This window comes from Carlito syrichta, unplaced genomic scaffold (genome assembly GCF_000164805.1).
Source record: "Carlito syrichta isolate Samal-C Ts95f unplaced genomic scaffold, Tarsius_syrichta-2.0.1 Scaffold106261, whole genome shotgun sequence".
Classification (NCBI taxonomy): Eukaryota; Metazoa; Chordata; class Mammalia; order Primates; family Tarsiidae; genus Carlito; species Carlito syrichta.
The window spans coordinates 149,704-160,675 of NW_007050357.1; positions in this window are offsets into that span (position 1 = coordinate 149,704).

The window sequence follows — 10,972 nt, forward strand, 5'->3', positions numbered from 1 at the left end:
ATTATTAAGATCTGGGGATACAGTAAAGAATAAGATGGACGTGCCCTCTTGGAAACCGTACTCTAACAAAGGTGTAATCATTGTAAACAAATAATCATTTATACATGTGAAGCTGCTACACAGTATAGGGTACAATATATTGAGGGAAAAAGTTTGAGACACACCATACCACACAGGAAATCTAGGAGACATAATTTTGTGAATAAAGGTGACATTGTTTCACTGAAATACATCCTTAGAGGTTCCTGACCTGTTTCTGAAGACCAAATCCAGAACAGTATCTGGCATCTGTTCTGTGTTCAGTAAGTGATACAGCTGGACCAAACAATCCTGAGGTAGTCACAATTCAGTTCCTCTTAAAGTATACACAGACCCAAGTCAGAACATGTTTGCAAATAGTATGACCTCCTACAAGATACATGAAGTGGAACTGAAAAAAAAAATCAAATTAGTTGTTTTATCAAGACAGCATGTGATTTGATTAGCCTTTCTTCACTGAATTGACTGGTAATAAAATCAGACTAACTCAATAATGGAAGTTTCAAATCCTGTCTGGAACACTGCATACAATAGGTAAATAAAACCATCAGCAAACCTATTTTCTGTTCTGTGTGGTATAGACTTTCCCTGAGGGGAGGAAAAGCATTAAATGTCCAATAACTCCATTTACAAATGACACATGAGCATAAAGACATATGGGAGGCAACAATGACTGTTTATTTTTTTTCTGAGTTAGGGTTTCACTCTGTCACCCAGGCTGGAGTGAAGTGGCACAATCACGGCTTATTGCTGCTTTGACAAGGCTGAGGCGGGCCTTCCACCTCAGCCTCCCAAGTAGCTAGGCCTACAGGTGAGCGCCATGCACCTCGCTGATTTTTTTGTAGAGATAAGGCCTCACTTAGTTGCTTGGGCTGGTCTCAAACTCCTGGCCTCAAGTGATCTTCCCACCTTGGCCCCCAAAGTGCTAGAATTACTGGTGTGGGACAAATGGCTGTTTAGTGTTTCCTTATTACTGCAATCAAAGCCTGATAAAAAAAAATATTATTTAAAAACTAAATATTTGATCATGGAATTTTATAGATTATAGATTTGTAGATTATTCATCATATTTTATCCTTTCTGGAAATAACTATAATATGAAATTCGATTATCTTTTAGAAAAGGATGCGTTATAGAAGTACATATTCTTTTTCACATTATCAAATAAAGGTAAAAACATGAACGTTCACACAATTTACCTTATGCAACCTTTTTTCTGACATAGTCAACACATTTTTAGAAACAAACATTTTGTTCAATCATATTAATAACATTTTTTTGATTTTGAATTTTTTCTAATTTTTCCAATATACAACTAAGCTTTTATTTAAAATTTACTGTAATCGCTCAGCTATTTTTAGCAAAATTTCTCTTTTCCTCATCAGAAGTCATAGGGACTTTTTGAATATTTTTCTTTGCTGGGATTAGGTACTGATCCTCAAGGATGACTAGAAAACTGAAAGCAAAAGAAAACTGAGCCACAATGGTGAACGACAGACAAGTTGGGAACATCCACAGAACGTTCTGCAACTCTGACGTCCTTCTGACTGCCAAGTCCTCTCCGTAATAAATATCACTTTTGTGAAATATTATGGAAGGGACTTTTAAAATGGAATAAAAATCTGTAAAAGTAAAGCACTGTAGGCTTTAAAATAATTGTATGACAATTTAAAGGAAAAAATAATCAATTTCATGTATTTCTAATCTTGCATTGACAGACTGATTTTGAGACAAAGAGAGATATTTTATATTAAGTTTCAATTCATTAAGAAGATATAACAAGTATAAACATATATACATATATGCACCAGACAACAGGACCAAAAAATATATGAAGCAAATCTTGAAAGAACTGAAGGTAGAAACAGCCCTTCTACACTAAAAGTTGGAGACCTTATTGCCCCACCTTTCATAATGGATAGACATGTAGAAAGAAAATCAATAAGGAAAGAGGGCTTGAACAATACTGTAAAACCAACTAGACCTAACAGACGTATGCAAAACACTCCACTCAATGATAGCAGAATACAGATTCTTCACAAGTACACATGGAACATTTTCCAGGATAGATTATATGTTAGTCCACAAAACAATTATCTGTAACTTAAAAATATTTAAGTTATACAAACTATTTTCTGGAGCCACAATGGAATGAAGCTAGAAATCAATACAGAGGAAAAATGGAAAATTCAAAAATACCTAGAACTAAACAATATACCCTTTAAAAAGCCAGCCATTTAAAGAAGAAATCACTAGAGAAATTAGAAAATACTTTAAAATGACTGAAAACACAAGAAGATGGAACCAACCGTGCTGCCCTTCAAAAGCGGACTGGATTTAACAAACGTGGTACATATACATGATGGAATATTATGCAGCCATAAAGAAGAACAAAATCATGAACTTCACAGCAACCTGGATGGACTTAGAGTCTATAATACTGAGTGATCTTTCACAGAAATAAAGATATGAGTATAACATGCACTCACACATAAGCGGACCTGGACCTTGAACAACTATAGTAATACTATAAGAAAAAGATTGGCAGTAGCAGGAAACTGCAGAGGTGCAGTGGGGAGGGGTGCGGCGGGGAGGCAGGATTGGCGGTAGTAGGAATCTGCGGGGTGGGGGGGCACACATCATCAACAAGGGTACCTGCATAATGAACATTTGTATACCTAACCCTGAATTGTACCCCACATCTTTAAAATAAAAAAATTAAAAGTTAAAAAAATGACTGAAAACAAAGAAAACAAAATTTATGAGATGCAGGAAAAGCAGTATTCAGAGGGAAATGTATAGCTATAAATGCCTACATTAAAAAAGAAAGATCTTACACCTCAAGAAAAAAGATAAAGAGCAAATGAAATACAAAGCCAGCAGAAGGAAGAAACCAATGAAGATTAGAAAAGAATAAAAGAGAATAGAAAATAATAGAATCCATGAATCAAAGAAAATATTAACAAAACTGACAAACTTTTAGCTAGATTACTAAGAAAAAAAGAAGAGACAAATAACTAAAATCAGAAACAAAGGCAAGGATATAACTGCTGACCTTACAGAAATTAAAAGTATTATAAAAGAATTACAAGAACAATTGTACCACAGCAAATTACATAATCTAGGTAAAATAGACAAATTCCATGAATTATCAAAGCTGGCTCAAAAACAAAAATCTCAACCTATATATAACAAGTAACAGATTAAATCAGAAATCAAAACCCTTCCATCAAAGAAATGCCCTACACCAGACAGCTTCACTGGTAAATTCTACCAAATATTTAAAGAATTAACGTCAATTCTATTCAAAATCTTCCGAAGAACATAAGAGGAAGGAATACTTCCTAACATATTCTATAAGGTCAGCATTATCCTGACACCAAAGTCCATTAAAAATGTCATAAGAGAACTATAGACTAATATCCCTTTTGAATATAGATGTAAACACCTTCAACTAAATACTAACAAACCAAATCCCACAAGACATTAAAAAGATTATACACCATGGTCAAGTAGGATTTCTCCCAGAAATGCAAAAGTTATTCAACATAACAAAGTCAATCATTAAGGGGGAAAAAAATCATCTCAACACCCTTTCATGATTAAAACAATTCATCAAATTAGGAACAGAACTTCTTTAACGGTGAAAGACTGAAAGCTTTCCTCCTAAGGAGCAAGACAAGAATTCCTGCTTTCATCACTACTATTCAACATTATACTGGAAATCCTTGCCTGAGCAATTTGGCAGGAAAAAAAAAAAGGCATCCAAATGGAAAAGAAAGAAGCAAAACTATGTTTATTTACAGACAACATGATTTTGCATATAGACTTTTCCATAAAATCAACAAAAAAGCTACTAGAGTTAATAAAGTCAGCACAGTTGCAGGATCAACACATCACTAATGAACAATCCAAAAAAGAAATGAAATAATTTTATTTTTAATAGCATCAAAAGGAAGAAAATACCCCCAAATAAATTTAACCAAAGTGGTAAAAGACTTGTATACTGGAAACTATAATATAAACATTGCAGAAAGAAATTAAAGACCTAAATAAATGGAAAGACATCCCATGTTCATGGATTGGAACACTTAATATTGTTAGGATGGCAATCTGAAATCAGTCCAGATTCAATGCAATCCCCACGAAAATTCAAATAGCCTTTTGGGCAAAATGGAAAAACCAATCCTCACATTCATATGAAAGTGCCAGGGCCCCTGAATAGTTAAAACAGTATTGAAAAACAAAAACAAAGTATAAGGACTCACACTTTCTGATTTCAAAACTTATTCCAAGGCTACAGTAGTCTTTGTGCATCAAAGAACATTATCAAAAATGTGAAAAGGCAACTTATAGAATGGGAGAAAACATTTGCAAAGCATATATCTGATAAGGTCTTAATACCCAGAGTAGAGTCCTACAACTCAACAAAAAGCAAGCAATCCAATTTTTTTTTTAATGAGTAAAAAGGACTCGAATAAACATCTTTCCAGAGAAGATATAAACAGACGATCAACAAGCGTATGAAAAGATTTTCAATAAAACTGATCATTAAGCAAACACAAAGCAAATCCACAATGATACAGGCTTTAACAGGCTGTATCATTGTGGGATGGCTTTAATAACAACAGCAAAAAAAGGAAATACAAGTTTTAGTGAATTGGGGAAATAGGAGTCCTTCTACATTACTGATGAACTTGGAGAACTTTGGAAGCTCCTCAAAAAGTTAAGTACAGATTTATTGTATGACTTGGAAATTCCACTGCTTAGGTACACACTCAAGAGAAATGAAAACATGCCCACAGAACTTGTACATGCCTGTTTATAGCAGCATTATTCATCGTAGTCAAAAGTAGTTGTGTTCATCAACAAATGAATAAACGAATTGTGGTATACAGATACAATGGGATATTATTCAGCCATAAAAAGAAAGGAAGTATTGATATATGCTGCAACTTGAATGGACCTTGAAAACATTACACAAAGCAAAAGAAGCTAGACATGAAAGGACATTTATTGTATGATTCTTTATTACATCCAGAATAGGCAAATATAGAGAAAAAGCAGTCTAGAGGTTACCAGAGGATGGAGAGAGGGAACAGTGAGGAGTGACTTCGTCTGTCTGTTTTGGGGAGGTGATGAATGTTTGGAAATTAGAGCTGGTGGTTATACAATATTGTCAATACACTAAATACCACCAAATTGTACACTTTAGAATGCATAATTTTATTTTTTTACAAATTTTCCCATTTTAAAAAACTTATATAGAAATAACATAGAGCTTTCTGGAAAAAAATTATTTTAGGCATTTTTAGCCTTTTCATACACTGTTATTTTAAAGTTAGTTACCAAATAACTAATTTATTTTTTTAGCCCCCATTACATATTGAATACTGTTTTCCTCCTACTCCAAAGGCAAATTTGGATTCTCCTCTTGATGTTCTAACATTAAAAGTACTTATAGTCTCATAGAAATGAGTTTATTTTTTGTTCATTATAGATAAGCAAAGCGGTTTCTAGTGAATTATTTTTTAAACCCAGTAACACAATAGCAAAGAAAAATTTTTATTTAAAACTTTTTTTTGTATATATTCTTTTTTTTTATTATAAAGATGTGGGGTACAATTCAGGGTTAGGTATACAAACATTGATTATGCAGGTACCCTTGTTGATGAGGTATGCCCCTCTCTCCCCTAGCAGTTTCCCTCAGCTGCCAATCCCACCCCTGCCCCTGACACGTTCCCATTACTGCCAAATGCTTATAGTACTATAATTTAAAACTGACTTTTTCATTGCAGCTTCTTGAGTTACTCAGCTCTGGTGAAGTTTTAGGAGTTATCAACTTACAAGATCCCATTTTTCATATTTTAAATTGCTTTAACAAAGATTTGATTTCATTGAATAGTCACTACCCAGAACTCATAGTCTTTCACTTTTATACAACTACATTTTATTATACAAATAACTATATGAAACAAACATTGCCAGTCAAAAGTTACGTTCATAAACAGTTTAATGTAAGCAAATGATTTCAAGTTTTTGTCACAAGGATGGAATGTGTATTTTTTGTTTACTGTAGAGATGAGGTCTTGCAGAATGTGTTTTTATAATAAAGCCTAAAGTCAAGATTTTATTTAAAAATTAAGTCTTTATAGATTTAGGTATAAAGTGTAGAAGTAATACTTTCTTCAAATAAACCACCACATCTTGTAGCTATGTGGTTCACTTTCATATACCTAAGAAATCCCACAGAGATTTCCAAAATACTGGAAATGAGAAGTTTCTATAATATCAATTATCACAACCTCTGTTTACAAATAAAGTAGCAAATAATCTTTAAATTATCATAGCAAAAACAAACACAAGCTGCTTGACTGTTCACTATACTTTCTAGTTGTCAATATATTCAGAACACTTAAAAATATGCAGATTGGACCAGGTTCGGTGGCTCTGCCGTAATCCCAGTACATTGGGATGCCGAGGTGAATGAAATGCCTAGCCTACAGGTTCAAGGCCAGCCCAGACTTGGTGAGACCTCGTCTCTACAATAAATCAAAAATTAGCCGGGCATGGTAGCGCGCACCTGTAGTTCCAGCTACTTAGAAGGCTGAGGCAGAAGGATCGCTGGAGCCCAGCAGGTCGACACTGGGGTGGTCATGAGTGTGCCACTGCACTCCAGTCTGGGCCAAAGAGTGAGACTCCAACTCAAAAAAAAAAAATGCAGACTCACCTTTTAACGAACTAGGTCTTTAGATGTAATACTTTGGTTACATCGGTGGTTCTCAACTAGGAGAGACTGTTGTTCCCTAGGGAATGCTTGGCAGTCTCTAGAGGTATTTTTGGTTGTCACATTTTTGGGGGAGCTACTGGCACCTAGTGAGTGAGTTCCAGGGATGCTGCAAATACAACACACTGGACAGCGCCCACAACAAAGAAGGATCAGGTCCAAATGTTCACCTTGAGGAATCATGAGTGACATCAATGGTCTCATCCATTTGCAGCCTAAAATCTGGAGCACAACCTCAGAACACTTCACTTGAAGGTATGGTTTTTTTCGTGTCATAAGTTGTAAGTCTGACCTGTAATTGTAAGAATTTAGCTAAGCAGTATCTCAGGAAAAGTAGAAGTTAAAAATGTTTGATAGAAAACTGACAGAATGAAACACAAAAAGGAGATAGGCTATAAATCAAGTCAAAGTTATATTTAACCCAAATTTAAATGAAGATCTTGTTAGATGTCTAAACCTCTCCAACTTACTAGTTTTAATTTGCTATATAAACAGTACAGGACATGACTAAAAAAAAAATTAATGGCTGTTGCAGCATTACTTTCTATATTTATGCAATATAAATACCTTTTCTCTAAGACAAAATTTTAAGAAACAACTATTTAATTTTATGTTCTTATTTCTACTTTGAGCATTGTGTTTATCTTTGCTGGCACATTAAATATTCTTTGGAAGAAGGTGGTCATATAAGTTAAACTATTTGTTCTTCCCCGTACTTCATCAAGTAATTATAACAAAAAGCAAAATAAAAAAGAAGTTGGATCCCAATGGAAGTTTATTTTTCAAATCTGCTGCACTATAGAGCACTTAAAAAAATAATGCTAATTAGAATATCTTTAATGCCAAATCAGACCCTTCCAGAGAAAGCAAATGTGCTACATGTTACTTTTCCTTAACCTGTTAATTTCTTGGAGTTAAAAAAAAAAAAAAAAAAAGTTACAAAATGAAGGACTTCATATTAAAAACAACACTGATCTCTAAAAGTCAGTCTAAAACAAAAATCAAGTTTCACAAAATAAATACACTGAAGCAGCTATAATAGTAATAACCTTTATTTAAAATAGTTTTTAATCTAGGAAAGCTCATTTTACATGAGTTTCCAACTAATTATTAGAGTCAGAAACAAAGAAAATAAAACCAGAGAAAGTCCTCTGTAGAAAAAAATACACAAGGAACATTTCTACATGTGAAAAAGCAGTAAACAGTGTTAACATCCAAGTATTAGTCTTAATTCCATCTCTCCTAGTGAACACCACTATCAACCTTGAGATCTGATTTGTTCTTGTCATTCTTCACTGAGTAGATGAAATATGTTAAGGTGTCTTTTTCATTCACTGGAATAGACCTAAAGTGGCAACCAACTATCTATAAAGAAAAAAAAATTGAGGAAATTAAATTTTAGATATTAACAGGTTTTATAAACTAGGTAAAAAATACCGTTTCACTAAAAGAAAAAGTGGTATGTGGTAAGAGCTATTTCCTTTAAAAATTAAATTAATATTTAACAAAATACCAACAGGACAAAATGCATATAAGGATGAGACGTTATGAACAAGAGACAGTGTGATTTCAAAGGACCCTTTGGCCCACTCAACTCAATATACATCGATTAGAAAGTTTATTTCCCTTTATTTATTTTAAACTTTACTATTGGAATCTAGATTAGGGAGTAAATAGCTTTACTTTTAAACTTTATATATCAATGAAATGAAACAGAAGAATCCACATGCATCATCAAACCTTTACTATTTACTAGTTCAGACCTTACAGACAGAAAAAGGATAAATATGAAGTTCAAAAATTTTTGGTACTAGAGAAACAAACCGTACAAATATGTTTGCTGCAACTTATATTCATCTACTGGCAGTGTCTTTGTTAAGGTTCCTTGAAAATGTTTCTGAATAAAAATTATGGATGAAAAATGAGAGGAGAAAGAGGGATGCTGAATGAAGAATGTCTACCTGCTTCCTGCCTTTCACTGTGCTCACATGACACGTGCACTAACTGCCAACAGAAGAGCAGACTCAGCTGGGTTGCTGACATGCATATCTAGGTTCCAGGAAATCAAACTTCTTGAGGAAAAAAAGGTCATCCACATAGTAATCAAGAGTCTTAAGAAGGATAGTCATCCAACCCTGGAATCCCTTAAAAGAAAAGTGCTACTACTACACATTCCTTAACCCGTTATTATCTGCATTTCTAAGTGAAATGTAACACTCAAGGCTATTTCTTACTTTTTAAAAAGAAAATGTCTCTAGAAATAATGTAACTGGTTTTAGAAGATCAGAGTATCAAAAGTTTCACGTTTGATATATGCAATTAAAATATATGTATATACTTAATTATATTAACATTTAAAATATACACCTAAGTATAACATTTTAAATAATCAGTTTTTGGTTCTCATTTGCTTCAAAATAAAATGCTTTCACTTGATTAGTATTTGATATACTTCATCATGGTAAGCAATATCTATATGAATGTTATATTAATTTAGTGTACATTTCAAAAAGAACTAGATCATTTAAATCAAAATTAAAGAGAAATTAGAATCACATTGCTTAGGCAAAAATTAAAAAAATTCTAGCCAAATAGCTATAATATTGAATTTTAACAATGTTAAAAAGTATTCTGCCAAAGAATTGTAACTTCCAATTATTTTATCTTATTCAAGATGTACATTTTAGAAAACGTTGGGTAACTACTAAATTCAAGATAAAGACTATGAGAAAACTGATCTATATATTTACATTTCTATTCTGTCTAGGAGGTTAATTTTTTTTAGAGGTGAGGTCTCCCTATATTGCCCAGATTGAACTCCAACTCCTAGGCTCAAGAGATCCTCCTACCTCAGCCTCCCAGGTAGCTGGAACTAAAACTTTTTATTTTAAATATGATTGAAGTATAAACATATAAATCAATAAGCATCTTAATACGATAAACAGATTTCTTGGTTCTATTACTTCCTGAGAACACACACATACTCAGTCCACTTTTCTTTTTTTTTCTCTTTTGATTTTTATTTTAAAATTCTGGGGTACAATCCAGGGCTAGGTATACAAATATGGTGAATGCAGTTTCAGTCCACTTTTCAAAACTCATTGACTGACTAGAAGTCCTATATCAAAGCAAACTGTAAGGAAAAGCTTAAAGTTGTTGCCTCTTCTAGATATGAAGAAAACAAGGATGTCTCTAATAAAACAAATACCAACAAGGACAGATGCTAACATAGTTAGATCAGTAAGTTATAAGAATACCGAGCAGGGGCTCCTCTGTGGGTCTTGCCCATAAGAAACTTCAAAAAAGTAAATTCTAATAAAGACATTAAAGCTTATTAATTTTCTTATGCCTCAGTTAGGTATTCAAATGTTTATTGATTAAATCAAAATTTAAAATGAACAGAGTTCTAAAATGAGGATTAAAAACCTCTTTGTCAATATTTTGAAAGCTAGTATTAAGGTGCTGTTCACAACAAACGAGTAGTCATCCCATCAGGGAACTTAAATGGCAGACAAACAGTTCTAGGCAACTAGATTTTTCCACAAACGATTTTTTATTAACTTTGACCTCTCTAACTAAAATGTACTGTTACATACACTTTAGTAATAATTTCATTAGCATTTAATGACCCCCTTGTTTGTGCAAACAGGTTTCTTTAGAGTTTAAATAGCTTAAAACTCACATGTACCTCAACAAGTTGTGCTTTATTAAGTCCTGGTCTGGTTGGTAGCTTGAAGTGTCTTTTGTATCTCCTAAGTGTATTTACTTGTAATTGGTATAAATCAACCTAGAAAAAAATAACATACATAAATTAGTTCATACAATCTGTTGCAAACTTACTGATATGCATAACAAATATTTCAACTCCAGCATGATAAAAATATAATTCTATTGTCAAAAAGTTATTTGCATAATCAAAATATAAATTACTAAATATTATAATCTTTTGAAGATAAATATAAACTGTTCAGGGTCAAAAAAGAAAGTAATATGACACCAGAGCTATAAGAATTGTCAGCTGAAAACAACAATTCATAACTGTGTAAATGCATGCTAACTGGCTACATTTAATTTTGCTTTCATTTTCAGATTTTTCTAATGCTTTAACCATTTTTTAAAACTGTTCATTTTTTAAACAAAAAATTT